The 20,432-nt window shown below is 41.5% G+C and overlaps 1 pseudogene; it reads left to right on the top strand.

Annotated features, from left to right (window-relative positions):
- Nucleotides 1-798: 798 nt before the first annotated feature.
- Nucleotides 799-1,595, top strand: LOC102533375 (ribosome biogenesis protein NSA2 homolog pseudogene; annotated as a pseudogene).
- Nucleotides 1,596-20,432: the final 18,837 nt, after the last annotated feature.

Below are 20,432 nucleotides of genomic sequence, written 5' to 3'. Positions count from 1 at the left end.
GATAGTTCTTTATTGAGCTCCTGCTCTCTTCTAGGCATAAGGACTAAAGCAAGAAATAGGATATGGTTCCCACCCTCCTGATATTACAGTCTAGGAGAAGAGGTAATTAAGTAAACAGACTATTAAACCATAGTGAAGTAGAAAGTAGAAAAATGTTCAAGCTGCTATTAGAACAGATGCAGAGTGCAGGGAAGGCTGTGGTGATTAAAATAAGAAAATCTATGCCTTCTGTGATCCCCGATGGAGAAATGCTGGGTGATTGGAGAGGGCAACTTGATCTTCAAGTGTCACATCAGTGACTGCAAGTTGAGAGTGGAGAAATGGCTCTGAAATTTCTGAGTCTGTATGAGCAGGATGTAGGTTATGAAATAAGAAGGTATGTATTTGACTGATTCCCACCCATTTCACACCTTCCTGCCCAAAAAAGGGAAACAGGCCTCTCCTGCCATTCATCTAAAGGTTCTGATTATTATGGGATATAAATTGTTACAGTGATGCAAGATGGGTCTGAATCAAGAAGGGACTGTAGAAGATACTTTAATACAGACAGGGATTCAGTTATGAAATATTCATGATGTTTTAATTCTCTGTAACTGGCCTAAAAAAGCACCCTGACTACCCCAAGATGGCTGTGGTTTTTGTAGAGCAAAAATAAAATTTCTTAGCTTCCCACCAGCGAACAGAGATGGGAACAGAGGTATAGAAGTGGGTGGGAGAGTGGTGTGTAGTCGACTCATGGGCCTCTGAGACCCGAAAATTGAGGGCTTCTCCCCTCCCCGGCTGCTGCACCTGGCGGCTCAGTGGCCGTCACCATGCCACAAAACGAATATATTGAGTTACACTGTAAGCGCTATGGATACCGTTTGGATTGCCATGAGAAAAAGAGAAAGAAGGAAGGCCTAGAGGCTCATGAACATTCAAAGAAGGCAAAAAAGATGATTGGTCTGAAAGCTAAGCTCTACCATAAACAGCGCCATGCTGAGAAAATACGAATGAAAAAGACTATCAAGATGCATGGAAAGAGAAACACCAAACAGGAGAACGATGAAAAGACCCCACAAGGAGCAGTGCCTGCATATCTCCTGGACGGAGAGGGACAGTCCCGAGCTAAAGTACTTTCCAATATGATTAAACAAAAACGGAAAGAGAAAGCAGGAAAGTGGGAAGTCCCGCTGCCCAAAGTTCATGCCCAGGGAGAAACAGAAGGGTTAAAAGTTATCCGAACAGGAAAGAGGAAGAAGAAAGCCTGGAAGAGGATGGTTACTAAAGCCTGCTTTGTCGGAGATGACTTTACTCGAAAACCACCTAAATATGAAAGATCCATTAGGCCAATGGGTTTAGGTTTCAAGAAGGCCCACGCAACACGCCCTGAACTGAAAGCTACGTTTTGGCCGCCAGTACTTGGTGGCAAGAAGCAGCCCTCATCCTGACGATACACACGCTCGGGTCCTACCACCAAAGGTGCTGTCACTGACATGAACGTGCGCAGGTTGGGCCTTGTGACACAAGGAGGCAAGGTCATTTGGGGAAAATATGCCCGGGTTACCAACAGCCCTGAAAATGACGGATGCAGAAATGCGGTCTTACTGGCTTGATAGCAGTGACACACAAATAACTAACCCCTTATAATTATTGAAAATTACACGTCAATCAGGAAACTATGACTGAGATGTTTCTGAATACTACCAGTCAGCCTTACATGTCTGTAGTCACCAAGAAAACTATTTTACTGTTATAAAATAAACAAACATTAAAATGAAAAAAAAAAAGTGGGTGGGAGAAAACAATGACATATTTAAACAATTTTTGTCTCTGCTTGGGATTGGCTCTGGAGGCAATATTAAGCGTAAGTAAGTTTTGTCAATATTTAAAAATAGAGAATTTACAAATACGTTTCTCCTTATAGTTTAAAAATCTATTTCCTTAACTGACAGGGGAAAAAAAGTGAAACTTTTGAAAGCCCCCCTAGGCCATGTAGACGCAGTCAGTTCATCTATATCCTCTGCTGAAAGAGGCCCAGACGTCCAGAAGATGGAGAGACGCAGCAAGAAGGGAGTGCAGGGAGAGGGTGGGCAATGTGAACTCAGCAGGGATGATACAAACCAAATTAATGCGAAACCCTTTGATAAGAAAGGCACCTAAATTGACAAACACCATGTCCATAAATATAAAAGTGTTAAAAGGAAAAAAAAATGAGAAGATGGCTTTTGTAAAGTAGGAAAGGAAATCTCACGGAGAAAGTCACACATCTGGTCTTGGCTTAGCGTCTTAATATATTTATTGCTGCTGATGCCTCTACTTGGGTCAGAGAGCTGGCTTGAAAGCACAGCTGTGTTGAAAGGACAGATCATTACTCAGGAGAGAAAACTGCCTTCCTAGCCACCCCAGAGGACCCTTCACCATTCATCATTCCTCAGCAACTAGTCCAAGGTCAACAAGTAAACGGCTCAGCGGGGCCAGCTGTGCAGTGAGCGCACCAGGCAGCAGGATGGTTTTCTCCCTACTCGCCGCCTCCTGCGACCCGAGGGCTGCCCCTGACGTGGCCAGATGCTCACTCACAAGTGTTGGCTGTTCCTGATGAGAGGCCAAGGCTCTAGAATGGTTCCAGATGGGTCACAGGTGTCCACAGAAGGGTGACCACACTAAATGGGAGTACCGGGCCTCAGACTGGCCATCACTTTCCTGCTGGATGACTGCAAGAATGACCATGTTTCACCACCTCCTTTCCATTAGTCCTGCTCCCCATTCCTGTCTAGATACAAAGGAGAAGGACCTTGTCTGCAAGTTCTGTGTGCTTACGGCCTGAACAGTCCCAGCCCAGGCTCTAATACACGAGTTGACTCACCAAACAGAAGCAGGGAAGGTCTAGAACTGATCGTTCTGCTCAACCTAGTACCTCTCCAGGTGACTGGGGATGAGGCATGGGCACCTACATGCTCTCCAAGTAGTTCTCGCCATGTGATGGGCATTAGGTCTGTTACCACAAAGCACTTAAACCATACAAATAACCCCTTGCTCAAGATCCATGCTTGTCAAATATTCAGTTCCCATCTGTGGGCCTGGAGGGAGAACTAGTCAGACGATCTTGTCCTCTAAGCAGTCATCATTTAAATTAAAAAAAAAAAAATTGAAGGGAGAGGCACATAGCTCAATGGTAGAATACATGCTTAGCATGCACAATGTCCTGGGTTCAACCCCCAGTACCTCCATTAAAAAAATTAATTAATTTTAAAAAGTTGAGATAAAATGCACAGAGCATAAATTTTCACATAACATAAAAATCACCACTTTAAAGTGTGCAATTCAGGAGCTGGTACTCACCAGGCTGTGCAGCCATCACCACTATCTAATTCCAGCCCTCTTCTATCAACCCACAAAGCAGCCCTGTTCCTGTCGGCAGTCGCTCCCAATTCTTCCCTTCTCCCAGCCCCTGACAACCACATATCTATCTCTGTCTCTATGAATTTGTCTATTCTGGATGTTTCACATAAATACAATCATACAATGTGTGGCCTTCTGTGTCTGGCTTCTTTCACCTAGCATAACGTTTTCAAGGTTCATCCATGTTGTAGCATATATCACTACTCAGTTCTTTTTAATCGCCTAATAATATTCCATTGTGTAGCTCGGTCACATTTATTTATACATTCATTAGTTGATGGACATTTGAGTTATTTTTTATTTTGACTGTTGTGGCTAATGCTGCTGTGAACTTTCAAGTGCAAGTTTTAGTGTGGACATATGTTTTCGGGTCTCTTGGGTAACATACCTAGGAATGAAATTGCTAAGTCATATGGTCAGAACTTTATTTGATGTCGCTTTTGCTTTTCAATCAGTGAACTGATATTCTCGTTACGATCAGACTCTTATGAGTTTATTTGTGTGAGTTCCTGCCAGCTACATGGTGCTACCTGCTGAGCTGACAAAATCAGGGCAGAAACCTGCAAGACTCAAGTCACCAAGTTCTCCTGGCCACCAGTCTCGTTTTCTGAAAACTTTCACAGACATACTGAAGATGATCACGTTGCCCACAGATTGCTCTTCATTAAAAACGGCTTTAAGATAAGAACTGTATTTGCTCCGATGGAGGCATAGCAGCCAGATTTAGCTTTGCACAGAGATGCCCTTGAGTTTGTGTCTGGGGAGGCTTCTCCAGACGCTCTGTTCTACCTCCTCCCAGAGGCAGATGTGACCTAGAACATCTGCCTGTCGTTTTCTACATAAAAAGAGTGCAATCCCTTGCTTTTCCTCGCTTCCCTTCCCTTGTCCGCCACATCGCATCGCTGCTGCTGATCTCAACCACCTCCCTTGTTTGCATCTTTCCCAGAAGTGCAGGGGTAGTCAGACTTAGGACTGTGGGAACAGATTCTGAGTAGAAAGGAGGATGGGCCTGATGGGCTGAGCTGGTGAGGACCCTACGGTGAAGCTTCGGGAACCAGAGGAGCAGCTCAGGGCACAGGTGAGCCTGAGTGGTGATGCCCTGGAGCACCTAGAGCCTCAGTGGTGATGTCCTGTGTGGGCCACTGGAGGGCTGCTCATGATCTGGGTTATGTTTTACCGATTTTTATTAATTTTTAAAACTTTCACTTAAAATAATGATATGTTAGGAAGCACAGAGAGGAACAAATAAAAACAAAAGATCATCAGGCTCCAGAGATAAACATGGTTAATTCTCTTTCCCAGGCACATGCTCTTTCTCTCTAAACAAGCGGGATTATGCTGTAACCTTCTGTCCAGTTTGTATCCTGCTTACTTTGTTTCCCCATGTTATTCAGTGTTTTTCAAAACACCATTTTAAGTGGCTGTCTATGCGATTCTGTGTTGGTCATTTGGAGGGTCACTATTCAAAAGACTTAATCTCCCATCCCTGCCTAGACCTGTTAGTCCTCTTCCACTATGGTTTTCAGAAATAAAATAAAATTGCAACCTCTTTGTCTGGAGATGGAGAAGAAAAAAGGAAACTTAACAAGGATTAACACAACAGACACACTAGCGAGGGGTAAGTTACCTCCAAAGTAGTCATCTCCGCGGCTTTGCTGGTGGCCCCGGCCTCCCATGCCCCCACGGCCCTGTGTCCTCCCTCCTGAACTGCAGCGCGAGAGGCAAGTGGAGACCAAGTTTCTTCTGATGGGCAACATGAAACCCTAGTCTCTCAACTATACAACTCTGAGGTTTACATAAGCATTCCTATTTCATAGCTTCTGCTGAGCTAAGAACTGCTATTTGAGATGGCTGCTGCCCTCACCCGCTGGTCAAACTGGACAACTTTGCCCCACTTGCTCTGATAAGATTCATCTGCCAGAGGATGAAAGCTCCCACTTGTCTCCTCCACTCTGGAGCAGGGTTCCACTTGCCATCCAGTTCTTGGCCTTTCTAAAGGAGAATCTGGAGAAAAGAGGAAGAGGGGATTACAAGAGGTATGGGGCAAGGAGGCTGACTGGAATCAGAGGGAAGGGAAATAAAGGGAGCAGCCTCAGGATGGGAGGGCAGTGGTAGGAGAGAATGAAAGTGGATTTAAAAAAAGAATTATGTGGTTCCAACTTTGCGTTTCCCTTCATAGCGTTTGAGATAAAGAAGTAAGAGACGAGTTATTTCGAAATTACTTTTAGTAACATGGACTGTTCCTTCACAACATTTTACTAGGAGTGAATCATGAAACTTTATAAATACCACACCAGGAAATGAGGGGCAGGGAAGTCCCTGGCCAGTCAGATAAGCGGAGTTAAAAAACAGGTGAGGTTTGGGACTGTCTACGTGATACTGTTGAGGGAGGCCCAGCAGGATGTAATAAAATTGTCAGAACCAGGGTACCCGATACTTAGAGCTTTCTCTTGGTTGGACTACAGGAATGGGTACATCTGCTGGCTGGGAAGTGCTAGGAGGTAAGACCCTTGACTTCATGATGGCCTGACCCATGACCCTCCTTTCATAACTTTCTCATAAGTAAGACTCCTTCCATGAGCAACCATCAGAATCAGTGTTCATGACCCTCTGATGAGTATGCCCAAGGCTGACAGTGATGCGGTACTAACACGGTCTGGGGAAGGCAACGCAAGGGACAGAGAAGAGGAAATGGGGCGTGAGAAGGCAGAAACACTCCAGTTATGTCCCGGAAAATGAATTTATATCTCTGTGAACTAACCTGACATATTGTTTCTCAGAAACACTGAACAGCAGGCCCAAGGAAACATCAAAGATAGATGTTTTCAGCATCAGCACAGTATATGGTTTGATGGTTCCAAGAAGAGAGATAATTGGCATAAAATTAGAGTTTGGGGACAGTGGCAAGTCCTTGTGACTAACAACTGATCTGATTTCTAGATGACAGTAGCAAGCTGAACTGTCGTGAAGCCCTCTAATGTAACTATGTTTTGATTTTTATTCAGCAAGTTTCCCTCTCTCTTTAGTGCTGGAAATCAAATGACTCTAGTGTTCGAGGATCGCAGTCATTAATTGTGTCAGGCGGTAAACAAGTACACACGACAGTGGGCACGCCGGAGAGAAAAGAATGAGAGGGATGTGCGTGTGTGCACGTGTGTACATGAACACACGTGTGTGTAGAGAACAGACCCCTCAGTTTTACAGACATGCTATAGTTTATATAATTATTTCTCCCATTTTTGAGCTTTTTTTCACCTAATTTTCTAGTGGTATAAGTGTTACTGTGACATCATATAAAAATCTTATTAAAGGTTTTAGATAGTGCAGTTTAAAAGTGGTTTTCAGATTTTATCAAGTCTTACTCTTACAATGATCTTCTTAAGCAGAGATGATGATTATTCCCATGATGCAGATAAGGAAATGGGTACAAACAGATGTGGTTTTTTTTTTTTTTTCAGATGTGGTATTTTCAAGGTCACAAAACTTTGAAGTGCTGGGTTGGGGAGAATACGGTTTGGTCTGATTCCAGTGATTGTGTTCACACAATCAATGTCCCAGATACCAGCACCCTCCGTGCACCAGGACAGGCATGCATGTAAATTTAAGTTTATTAAATAAGTTGGACTCCTCAGGGAAGACGAATAAAAAATGGTTCTAACCTTCAGGGAATCTGCCGTCTGGCAATACAGATGGCTCACTTAACAAAATATGGCAAATGCTGCAAAATTTGGGTTTGCTTAGTTTTGAGTGCTTATGGAGGTTTTAATGTGTGTCTGTGTGCATCATTTGTAAGGAGTCAGATTAAGATTTCTTTTATCTATAGGATTAGATTCATTTTGCAATGCTAGGTGTTAAGAGTGTAAATTATTTTTTGAAAAAAATCAACTATAAAATATATAATCAAGGAGAAAAGCTGCCCTCTTTTAAGGTCATTTCTTAATTACGCTTTATTCATAATCGGGCAACTTGTTCCTTCTGCCCATCTCGAAAGAGGTGAGGGATGAAGAAGGAAGTTGGGAAGCTTAAAGGAATCATAATTTCCAAAAAAAAATAATTATGACTCAGTTATTGTGACTTGTCCTGAGCCAGAGTTAATTTGTTTCTCCATCCCCTTAACCAAAACGTATTTAATATGTTGGATGTATTGGCATTTTGCATGTATTATTCCTCATCCTCAATGACCCTCAAGGCGATAAGCTTCAGGGTAGATCCTATTTTCATTTTGCCATTCAAACCACAGACATTCAGAAAGGTGAACTTAGCTCTGACAGGTGAAACAGCTTGCTGGGCTAGACGGTACAAGTGTAAATGTTAGAGCTGGAAGGTCTTTGCTCTTCCCATCGTGGCATGACAGTGGCATGGTGTGCGACCTCCTAGGACGCTATTGCCCATCCTTCCCTTGGCTCTGACTCGGTAGAGATGGTTTACATGCGGGAAATACTCTCTTCAAGGACACCCTGGATTGCAGATTTCCACTATCTCAGGCAACTCCTTTTCTCTACTCATAAAGGCATGAAGACATGAAAGCAAACAAGAGAACGTGACAGTATGTTATAGCTGTATCTTAGCATCTTCTCAAATTTATAAAAAATCAATGTTTCAGCAACTTTGGTTGTTTGACGATTACAACCGTGACATCAAATTACTTCTGCCGTATCTCATATCTGTGAGTTATGTTGTTGTGCTTGAGAGCTAATGCCCCAGAGCGATAATTCCCGAAGTATGGCCAGAAAAGCACTCCCAAATGGTCCCAAACTGATCAAACATGCCAGTCATTTCTCACTCCTACTGGGTAAGTGACACTAAATTCCACAGACTTCCATTTTTATGTATAACTATTAACTTACTACCTGAGCTTTTAAGGGCTATTAAAATGTATTATGCCAAAATTAAAATCAGACAACAAACCAGAGTTTATTTAGGACCCCAATATTCCACTAAGGAGTCTGGGTTCTACAGAAAACCCAGAAGTTACAAACCTGCTCCTGCACATACGTGCTTGCAGATGGTTAAGAAGTCCCTGAATTTAAGGAATTACTTGTTTATTTTGTCTATCATGTCTAATGCTTTCACGATTTCTGTCCTGTAGTTTTTCTAAAAGCTTTAACCCTTGATCCTTGTAAAATTAGAGACCCATTGCCAAATGTGATAAAGAAGAATCAGAATTTGGTTAAGGCTAAGTAGATGGGTAGCAAAGGTTATTTTACGGGAATGGAGGATTAGCGAGGACATAGTAAAATATATGAAACAATAGTTTTCAGATATCGGACACTAGACAAGGCCGAACAATGATGTCTGAGGAAGAGAGAACAAATAAGATGAGCCTATGATTATGATTGCCCCAGTCTTCTTCCTGGAGTTTCCGGTCAGCAAGGCAGGGAGGAGGAATCCAGGCAGAACCAGTGTCTTCCTGACTAGAGGAAGTAGAGTGGGGAATCCAGGGAGGCCAATGTGCTCAGACTACCAGAGAGGACGGACCTGTCCAACAGAAGAGCTTCTGAGATCCACACAGCATCCGCCTTGAGTCTTTAGCTGAAGACTGATTAGCACGTATGTGTAAGGAAACTGAAGAAATAAAATGACATTGGAGTAAGAACCACCTGAGAGAATAGAGGGAAAAATTCTTGATGATCACACAAAGCTTAAAACAGTTAATGTCCTTATGAGGAGAATGGGTAGATGGGACATTGAGCAGAGTACTCAGGTAATTAATTGCCTCAGTAGCAGAGAAAATTCAGCCCTAGACTACAGGCTGCTCTGGTCCCACCCAGTGGAGTTTAAAAGCAAGTCTTGAAAGGATCAAATTGTCTCCAAGTAACTCAACTATGTCCTAAACAAAGCTGAAGGGTATCTGGAGGTATACAAAATATCTAGCACCAACATAAAATTTGTAATGGTTGGTATCCAATCAGATTGCCAGGTGTGCAAAGAAGCAAAAATAACACATGCTTGAGGATTAAAAAAAAAAAAACCCATCAATAGAAACAGACCCAGAAATGACACAGATAATAGAATTAATAGAGAACATTGAAAAAGTTATGCCTATATCCCGTATGTTCAAGAAGGAAGATTGAACATAGTACGTAGTAACATGCAGATAGGAAAAACCTAAATGAAAATTTTAGAAATGAAAGCTACAATGTCTGATATGAAAAATACATTGGATAGGACTTAAACTACCTGATTTCAAGGCTCAATATAAAGCAACAATAATCAAGACAGTGTGGTATTGGCATGAAGATAAACACATAGATCAGTAGAAATTCCAGAAATGGATCTTACACATTTATGGTCAAATGATTTTCAACAAAAGGGCAAAGATAATTCAATAGAGAAAAACTAATCTTTTAAACAAATGGTGCTGTAACAATTGAATATCCATATCCCCCAAATAAAAACAAAACAACTTGATCCACTTCTCATGCCATGTGCGAAAAATCTCAGAGGATCGCAGATCTAAAACCACAAAACTTCCAGAAGACAACAGAGGAGAAAGTCTTCATGACCCTGTGTTAAGCAGAGCTTTTTAAAAACATAACACGAAAGGCACAATCTATGAAAGAAAAAAAATAATGAATCATGTTTCATCTAAAATAAGAACTTCTCATCTCCAAAAGTTTCTGTTATGCCAAAGACTAGGGGAAAACATTTGCAAATCACTTATCTAATAAGGCATTTGCATTTACAATACAGAAAAATCTCTTCAAACACAGTATTTAGGAAATGAGCAACTCAGTTAAAAAAATGGTTCAAAGATTTGCATAGACACTTTACCAAAGAAAGTGGCAAGTGAGTATATGAAAAGCAGCTCAATTTCATTAGTCATTAGGGACATTTGAGATCTATTAGAATGGCTAAAATGAAAGAGACTGATTCTATTTGTTGGCAAAGATGCGGAGCAACTAGAATTATTATACACTGCTGGTGGGAATGTAAAGTGGCACAGTCACTTTGGGAAAGGGTTTGACAGTTTCTTTAAAAGTACCTTTATCATGTGATGCTGCCATTCCATTCCTAGTTATTTACTGAAGGGAAATGAAAGCATGTTTCCATCCAAAGACATACGTGAGTGTTCATAGCACTTTTATTTGTAGTAGGTGAGAAGTGGGGGCAACCCAAATGTCTTTCAATAGGTGAACAGATTAAACAAATCAGGGTAGAGTCACACGATGGACTATTCTCATTAATAAAAAGAACAAATAATGATATACTCAGTGGTGTAGATGAATCTCAAGATAACTATGCTTAGTGAAAGAAGCCAGACAAAAAAGAGTAATATCATAAAATCTCATTTGTATAAAACTCTACAAAGTGAAAATTAACCTACAGTGCCAGAAATCAAATCAGTGGTTTCCAGGACAGAGTAGGGATGGGATGGGGGAGGCAAGAGGGCAGGATCACAAAGGGAACAGGGAAGCTTCTGTAGGTAATGGGCATGTTCATACCTTGAACGTATCTTGTGGTGATGGTTTCCTGATACATACATATGTACAAATGTATCAAATTGTACATTTTAAATATGAGTGGTTTATTTTATAATCAGTTATTACTCTAAAAAATTTACCACCCATGCAATACAGTAGGAAGACGTAGAAAAATCAGTCAATGAAAATAGATCCATAAATGATTCAGATGATGGAATTAGTAGACAAAGACATTGAAACAGTTATTTCAGTTAAATTCTCTATATTCAAAAAGGTAAGTAGAGACATGGAGATACAGAAAGTACCCAAACTGAGCTTCTAGTGATGAAAAATACAATTCCTAAGTGGAAAAATACAATAATAGACTTAGTAGCAAATTAGACACTGCAGAATGAAAGATAAGTAAACCTGAAGCAATAGCAATAAAAACTATCCAAAACGAACCTCAGGAAGGAAAAAACACTAAAAAAACCAAAAAGTAAAACTAAAAAAACAATGAAACAAAACCAAACCCCAAGAAATCATTGGGTTGTGAAAAAATTTCACACAATCAAATATTCATTCTATGAACTTAAATTTAAGTCTTCTTCCCTACTCTCAGCTCAGTCTGGGGTTGAAGTGGCTGCTTGGCCTTGTTTTCTTTTTCTATTCACCACTGAGACTTTCCTCCAGCGTCTATTTCCAACCCTTCTTGGCCCAGGCGCAGGAGGATAAGGGCTCAAGGGAAAAGGGAACATGATGGATACAGCTTTTATTTGGCACCTCCAAGTTGCAGGGGTGCAATTACTGATTCTTTCTCTCGTGGGCCATTTCTGTGGGTATCTTTGGAGGCTTTCCTGCTGGACTCTTTCAACCACAGCCCTGTTTTCAGGCCCTGTATCCTCAGTCTCTGGTTTTTCAGTGATACACTCTGAAAGACTCACCAGTGGGTCCCATCATACCCAGCAGGATGGTCTATCTGACAGAATTTAGACTGACTCCATTAATGGCATCTTCTGGGAGCTCCAGTGGTGTGATTGGTCGGTGGGGTAACTTATACAGAATGGCATCTTCTGTATATTTGATTTCTGACTCACAGGAACTCCTCACCCATCAGAAACCTCAGGGAATTCAACCTGATCTCAAAAGCTACAGTTTTCTTCCTATCTCTCCTACCAAAGGCATTTGCCAGCCCATTTCTCTTGGTTGCTAGATTCCTCGGGTGGGACTCAACCACCAAATCCCTGTGCCCCTAAACTGCAGAGGGTGTGTCTTAGCATCTGTGAGTAGTCATACTTCGACGCTTTTTATTAGACTTGAGTTGACAGAGCGAGATCACCCTCTGTGCCCCCAAGGAGGAGGCTCCCAGCACTCCAACAACTCCAAAAATCCTCTACACAAAATCAATATTCAAAGTCTTGTCTCTTGTTCAACAACTTGGGCCTGGATGTGTGCACATTGTCTAATCATTTCTTGGTCACCAACTCTGAAATTTCCTCCTTGGGGCGCGACTAGCACGATTTAGTATCTGATATTTATCATCTTGGCTCCTCAGTCAAAACTTCAGCTTTAACATATTGTTTTACATTCTTTTATTTTGGTGGTGAAATGAGATAATATATATAACATAGAGACACTCAGAAATTACTAGTTCCCTCCTCACTGGCTCCCTTTAAAAGATTCTATAATAAACATATGGGGGGCACTGAGGGGAAATAAGTGCATTTCCGTTCAAGAGGTATTTATTGATCATGGTTCCTGCTCTTAGTCTGGTAGGAAAGTGAGGGCAGGGATTTATTCCCCTGGCTCCCTTCTTCCAGTGCCACTTTCAGTTGATGGTGCTCTTTGACCGCAAGGGTCATGGTACCTGTCAAAGTGCTCCTCTCTTCACAGCTTTCTCCTTCCAGAATCTGGTAACTTCACCCTCTCGTTGTCTTTTTAGAGCGAGGCAATAACAGCCATGGGGTACCGTAAGTGGGGTGCTGTGGTCTCCCTACTCATGCTCCTGCTGGTAAGTATGTTAACAGCTGCATCTCTGGAGACAGGAAGTGGGGGCGAAAGCCCTGATTTGTAGCATTGCGTATTTCTGTGGTGTAAATACTCCCACCACGGGTGACTTCAAAGTGCCACTGGGGTGTCATTCAGTATGAAGTTGAGAAAAGATCCACTGTAGCTTGCCATTGTGTACTATTCCTGTCACACAGATATAATAGATATTAAGCGTCCTCAAGAGCATTAATAGAAAAAAAAAAAGGACACTATGAACTCATCTACAGAACAGAAATAGATTCACAGATATGGTAAACAATCTTATGGTTACCAGGGGAAGAGGGTAGGAAAGGATAAATTTGGAAGTTTGAGATTTGTTAATGTTAGCTACTATATATAAAAATAGACTAAAAGAAAAAAACAAGTTTCTTCTGTATAGCACAGGGGACTATATTCAATATCTTGTAATAACCTTTAGTGAAAAATAATATATGAATACATGTATGTATATACACGACTGGGACATTGCACTCTCTGTACACCAGAAATCGACACATTGTAACTGACTGTACTTCAATTTAAAAAAGAGCATTTATGGTAGTAAAATGTAGCAAGATAATTAGGAAGTGATGATTTTTAACTTTATTATGTTTGTTTTAAATATAATTTATTTAACTTTAAGTTTATACGATCTAGTTGTTAATAATGGCTGTGTTTAATAACTGCCTTGCAAAAAATTCCTGAAAACTTAAACATCATTTTGTGAGCTGGTGGCAACACAAAACTCTTCACTCTGCCCTCATGTTGTAAACTCTCCCAGAATATTCCTAATACAAGTGTGTGGTCTGGTTCCTACTGGGACTCTAATTCACTTAGGGTCATTTTTTAATTTAAGCTCTGTAATAATTTTTGTGAGCCAGATGCTATTATTACCTGCTTTGATAAGTGGGGAACCTGAGGTTTAGAGAGATTAAGTAGCTTACTCTAGGTCACACATGGAATAAATGCTGGAACTGAAATACAAACCCAGGCTACTTCCAAAGTTGGTGGTCTTTACCGTGATAGGAATACAAGGCAGAATGTTTAAAAGTGCTTCACAGTCAACATGGAAGATGGAAGAACAGGTAGGACTTGTGCAAATGTGGACTGAGGACGAGTGGGAGGGAAAACCATGGTGAAGGGGGCAGTGTGGGCAGAAGCAGGGAGGTAGGAATTTCCTGGAGATTTAGGTACACTGGGTTGAGGCTACTTAGGAAGTTCAGGGTGATAATAACAGAAAGTTAATAACTGAGGCTGTGGAGGTTATCAGGTTATTTTAGTTTAATTTGAAATTGCAGAGGGTGAAAAAGAGACTCATCAAGCTTAGTCAGAAAACATCTCTTAAACAGGAAATGCAAAAGACACTGAAAACAAATACCAACCCATAAATGTCAGAGAGTACGTCACTCTGGCATTTGAGTCCCAAAGGAAGAAAAAAATCTTATTCCTTCCTGAAAAATTGTAGGCATTGAGATGTTGGTGGGTGAACTTTCAATTTAAAAGGTTATTCTCAAAGGCTGGGTTGTTAATGGAATTTTTTCACCCGTTCTCTGATTGGACACTTAGCAACCAGGGACTTGACTCACCCCATATCCTTGAGATACTGGCTTCTCCTTGACTGGTCCTTACCTGTCCCTCAAAGCTCAGCTCTAGTAAAGTAGCACTGGATGGACCCCAGTAGCAGACTGATCACATGCATGCATACCTGGAAACTGAGCCCCAGGTCTGCATTCTGCCCTTCACCCTCCATGCCCGCAGGGTCATCTCACTGGGGAGAGTCCCTTACAGCCTGTAGAGGATGGGGACCCACAGGACTTCTTTGGGAGCTGCAGCCCCTTAGCAGAGGATTGGGTGGGGATGGAGGATGTCTACAGATTTTGAGAACATCAAAGCCAGAAAGGGAGTTCCCTGGACCAGTGCCTCCTTGGGGGTCACTGTAAATAATAAGAGACCGCAAATCCTTTTAGTATCTCCTCAAACCCAGAAAACATTAACCATTTTCCTACAAGAGTCCACTCAGGTGAATCAAGACATTAATCTTCTTGTCCTTCGGCAAAAATTATTTTAGGTCACAGTCCTCACACCAATTATTTTGTGATGATCAGAAGTCCTGATTGGTGGTTTGACTCTGCTTAATAAAAAATGAAAAAAAATCATTTATGATAAAAGAATAGTAGGGGAACAAAAGAAAAAATACCAATAATTAATGGACAGGCTTTTTTTTTAACATTTTTTATTGATTTATAATCATTTTACAATGTTGTGTTAAATTCCAGTGTTCAGCACAATTTTTCAGTCATTCATGGACATATACACACTCATTGTCACATTTTTTTCTCTGTGATTTATCATAACATTTTGTGTATATTTCCCTGTGCTATACAGTGTAATCTTGTTTATCTATTCTACAATTTTGAAATCCCAGTCTATCCCTTCCCACCCTCTACCCCCCTGGTAACCACAAGTCTGTATTCTCTGGACAGGCTTTTTTATGTTCTCATTTTATTGATGAGGAAATTGAGACTCAGGGAGATGAATGAACTTGTTTAAGCCAGTTAGTGGAGTTGGGACTAAAACTCTGAGTGATTCATGACAGAATGTGAGCCTTTTATTGTTACTTAACTGTTGTCATTGGGGGAAGGGAGGGTGCTTCTACATAAACCACAGAAATAAGGGGAGAATCCTCAATGGAAAGAGTAGGAAAAGTAAATAAAGGGGGAAAGGTATAGCTCAGTGGCAGAGTGCATGCCAAGACATGAGGTCTCGGGTTCAATCCCTAGTACCTCCATTAAAATTTTTTTTAATTAATAAATAAACCTAATTACCTTTCCCCGCCAAAAAAAAAAAAAAAAAAAAAAAGAAAAGAAAACCAAACAAAAAACAAAAAGTGTAACACTGCAATGATGAGTTAGATTGAACTAGGTAGTTTCAAGTTTCTGAGAGTCTCTAATAACTTAAAAATCCTGCTATGTTAAATTAAACCATCCTGAGATGAGGAGCAGTCACTCTGACAGGCAGGTCAGTGGGAGCACGTGCTGTGGCCAGAGCAGCGGACAGGGCATCAGGAGAGCAGGGCTCTGGCTGTTAATAGGGCGCTTTCCAGATTCTCAGACGGCAATACTGTAGAAACGAATACCGTTTCCACAAGACGCTTAGGCAAGCAGAGCTTTTTATTAGAAGAGATAACTTGTACACAAGGGAGAAGGTGGGAAAAAGTGCCAGCTCCTTGAGTAAAAGGGTCAAGTTGCTTTCATAACAAAAGGGAGGGTTTGTCTCATGATCACTGATAATTTCCTGAAATCATCAAACTGCTCTGAGCAACAGCAGGTGCTTAGGGTGGCTGTCAGGAGCAGGGTGTGCCGCAGTGACGGAAAGACACGCGGGAAAGTCTTCTGCGAGAAAGTGCAGGAACAGGTCAGGTTAAAATTTATAGCTGAGCTCCTTGTCTTGCAGCAGCTAGGTGTCCTCCGTAGTGTAACAGAGATATAAAGTTACTCGTTTTTTCCTGTGAGCTTGGTTTTGGTCTCTGGGATTTAGGCCCCAGGGTCTTTGTTCTTCAGCTTGCAAGGCCTGTTTTGCCCAAGGCCGTTCCCTGGTCTTTTTCCAAAATGGCTGTGATCTTGTCTTCCTGTCTCATGGCCCAAGTAGCTCAATGATCTTGGGAAAGTCACTTCCCAACTGGACTTCTAGCTGGACCTCTCTCTCCAGTACAATAGTTGGACTTCTTTCAGGGTAGCCAGTTTCCCAGAGAGCAAAAGAATCCATCGGGCCTCTTAAAGGGGTAGACCCAGAAAGGGCACAGCACACTCAAGCCATGTTCTATTCAGCAAAGTAAATCGCAAGGCCAGCTCTAGATCCTGGAGGAGAGAAGAAAGCCTGTCTGTTGTTGGGAAGAACAGCATGTACATACAGGGATGGGACGAATTGTTGGTAGCTGCCTTTGGAGACCATCTACTAGACACATTACAAGCAGAGTTCATGGTCAGATAAGTTTGGGAAATCTAGATTAAACACAGTGACAAAGGTTTCTTAATGGCAAGACTTCTTAAAATGCTAACTGAAGTGCCAAGAATGATATAAAGTCAGGAGCAAGTGTAAAAGGAAGTAAAGGGAGGAGTTTAATGATTGCTTTCTAGCCTACCTTTCCCTTCCTGACTTTCTTACACAGATCAATATGAAAGAAGAGGATACATTCTGGAAAAGGCACAGCTACAGAAACAATAAAAAGATCATGGTTTTCAGAGGTTTGGGGAAAGGGAAGGGAGGGAAGGATGAATAGATGGAGCACAAAGGATTTTTAGGGTGATGAAAGTATTCTGTATGATATTATAGTGGTGGCTACATGTCATTATGCATTTGTCAAAGCCAATAGAATGTACAACATCAAGAGTGAACTCTAATGTAAACTATGGACTTTGGTTGATAACAATGTGTCCATGTTGGTTCATCAATTGTACCAAATATGCCACACTGATGAGGGATGTTGAGGGTAGGGGAATATATATGAGTGGGTGGGGAGGGCTATGTGCAAACTCTCTGTATTTTCTGCTCAATTCTGCTGTAAACCTGAAACTGCTCTAAAAAATGTCTATTAAAAAATAAAAAAAATTTTAAAGCAAGAAGAGGATACAATGTAGCCAATCTAACAGGAAATATTTATGGTTACACTAGTTACTCCAGATAATGGCAGTCTTTGAAAGATATACAGTGTCTTCAGGAATTTGCAAAGAACCTGGACCAGCTTCAGTAGTTTCGCCATCCTTTGTGGAAACATCCACTTTCCTTGCTAATTAATGCCTCCTTCAGCATAAATTGAGATTCTGGACTTCTTGTTGCCGAGGAACAGTCAATCCCCTTGCTCATTAAAATGATTTCTTCCTGCCTTTAGAATCAGGTTTTTTAATGAGTTCCAATTAGTTGTGTGAAGATAGTAAAATCAGGGATGACTCTCCAATTCTTTGTCTCATTAGTAAGCAACTGCTGGTGTCTTCTTGGCTATCTGGTCAGCTGTGAAGCACAGAAATGGCCCACTGAGGTGACTGATGCATTGGACAGGTGGCGTGTGTGGAAGGAGCCAGCTGAGGAAGAAGAGACCTAGCTCGGGAGCCTGATCTGGGCTTGAATTCCTGCTTCTCTTCCTTGGAAATCCTCGAGGAAGTTCCATAAGTCCTCTGATCCTCAGTTTACTCACCTATAAAACCTAAATTGCAAGGTTTCCGGAGAGATTAAACGTGACATTGTTTGCTTATCTATTTGTTCCTACCAGTCATTCAGCCAACATCTAGTTACTGTACCAAAGGAGTGGCAGGCAGCACACTATGCACAGAGCATACAGTCTGGAGGGAAAAGAAACCATATTCAAGTCAACTGATGAAGAATACATTTGCAAATGAAATTTTTTGCCAACTATTGCATACTCAGCTCAATGCCATAATAAATGAGCAGGATGCCATGATAGGTAACAGTGGGAACCAGGGTCTTGTCTTAGAGAGGGTTACGAAAGACTGTCTCTCTGAATTGATATTTAGGTTGGAGTATGAAGGATGAGAAGGAGGCAGTCATGTGAGGAGCAGATAGAGCGACATTCCTGGCAGAAGAAACAGCAAATGGCAAATTTCTAACACGATATGGAATTTAATGAGTTTGAATTTAACCTGAACTGACAGATGACCAGTTTGGCTGGAGCATAAGGTGAGGAGAAGCCTGGAGAGCTTGGCAAAGGAATGATCATGGACAATGTGGGTAAGGAGTTTAGATTTTATTATAATTGCTATAGGAAGGCGTTGTGGGATTCTGAATAGAGAAAACATGCCCAAATTTAAAATACTAAAAGATCACCCTAGGTCCCTCTGTAGATTAGACTGAAGGAGAGCAAGAGCGGAAGGGAAACAATTAGGAAGACACTGTAGTAGTCCAGGAGAGAGAGGGTGGTGGCGTGTACGGGACGCTGGTGGCACTGACAATAAAAATAAACTGACAAGGTATTTGTAGTTGAACTGGCAGGATGTGGTGATGGATGGGAGGTGGAATTTGAGAGAGACCAAGGGGTAAAAATGGATTTTTCTGGGTTTTGGTCTGGAAAACAGATGGGCAAAGATTCCATTTACTGTGAAAGGGAAAATTGAAGGAGGAACAGGTTGGGAATGAGGGGGTCAGAGGATCTTAAGACTTTCAGTTTGGGCATGCTAAGTCTCTGAGAGAACCAGTTTGAGATGTCAGGTAGGTAACTAAATATATGAGACAGGATCAGAGATGAGGTCACGGCTGGAGCTATGCATTTGGGAGTCAGCAACATGCAGTATTTAAAGCCACGGGACTGGATGAGATCACTTAGCAGGAGACTGCAGAGAGAGAAGAGAAGAAAGGCAGGAGGAAGCCTTGAACTGAATTGAGAAAGACTGAATATAGAAGAAGAAGTCCGTGAGAGCATGAAGAATGGCTAGCGGGGTGGGAGGACAGACAAAGCGGTATGCTGTTGGGAAGCTAAGAGAGAAAGGATAGTGTTTCAAAGAGAAATATTTGAATGCCACAGAGAAGTTGAGTATGAGAAAGAGTGGTCTGACCATTGGATTTAGCAACACAGTGGGATGTAGGTAAAACCTGGATTGGTGGAAGAAGGAATGGGTGCGGAAGTGGAGGGGATGCTTGTTGATAACTCTTTTGAGAAATTACATTAAGAAAAGAGAAACAGATAAACAAGATTACACTGTATAGCACAGGGAAATATACACAAAATGTTATGATAAATCACAGAGAAAAAAATGTGACAATGAGTGTGTATATGTCCATGAATGACTGAAAAATTGTGCTGAACACTGGAATTTGACACAACATTGTAAAATGATTATAAATCAATAAACGATGTTAAAAAAAGAAAGAAAGAAATAACATACAGTAATGCAAAAAAAAAAAAAGAAAAAGAAAAAGAAACAAGGGTGTACTAGAAGGGTATCAAAGCAGAATTTCCTACTTGCCTACCTCATATTCCGCCTCATATTCTTGGGGCAGCAAAATGTTAACAAACTGTATTTCCTCCCTTGCTATTTGGGGAGGCCAATGAGACACAGGTAGAAGGCATTAGAGCTTCTATAAAAAACTCTTTTCAAGGAACTGACTCAGCTCTCTTTCCCCCATCTTCTGCTTAGATGGCAGATAAGATGGTGGCAACTACACTGGCCATATTGCCCCCATGAGGAGAACCTGAAAACGGAAGCTCCTGTTTGGGAAGTGGGACAGAAAGACTGGGCAGTAGACTCGGGCACCAAGAGTAGTTTTAGCCGTGAGAGATACCAGAGTATGTTTGCATGTCGGTATGAGCCATCGAGAAGAGTAGTGGGTGAAGAAGAGCCCAGGGGGTTATGATAGGACTGGAGTCCTTGCAAAGGAATGTGTAGAGAGATCCTGGGTGTCAGCTGATAAATCGCCCTTTGACAGGCTGCTGCAGAGGGTTTAGGACACTTAATCAAGGCTCTTCTCTGAGGAAAATTCCTCCAACAACTCTGACATTCCATCGCTCTTTTTCTCCGTAGACGAGAGTCTCACGTCTCCTCCTTCCCAAATTCAACCCCTATGCTGCTGCCAGAGTAACATTCCAAAAGGCACGTCTGATTGTAACAGACT

The sequence above is a fragment of the Vicugna pacos genome, chromosome 10 (assembly GCF_048564905.1).
Source record: "Vicugna pacos chromosome 10, VicPac4, whole genome shotgun sequence".
NCBI classification, from domain to species: Eukaryota; Metazoa; Chordata; class Mammalia; order Artiodactyla; family Camelidae; genus Vicugna; species Vicugna pacos.
This window is presented reverse-complemented; position numbering and strand designations above follow the sequence as displayed.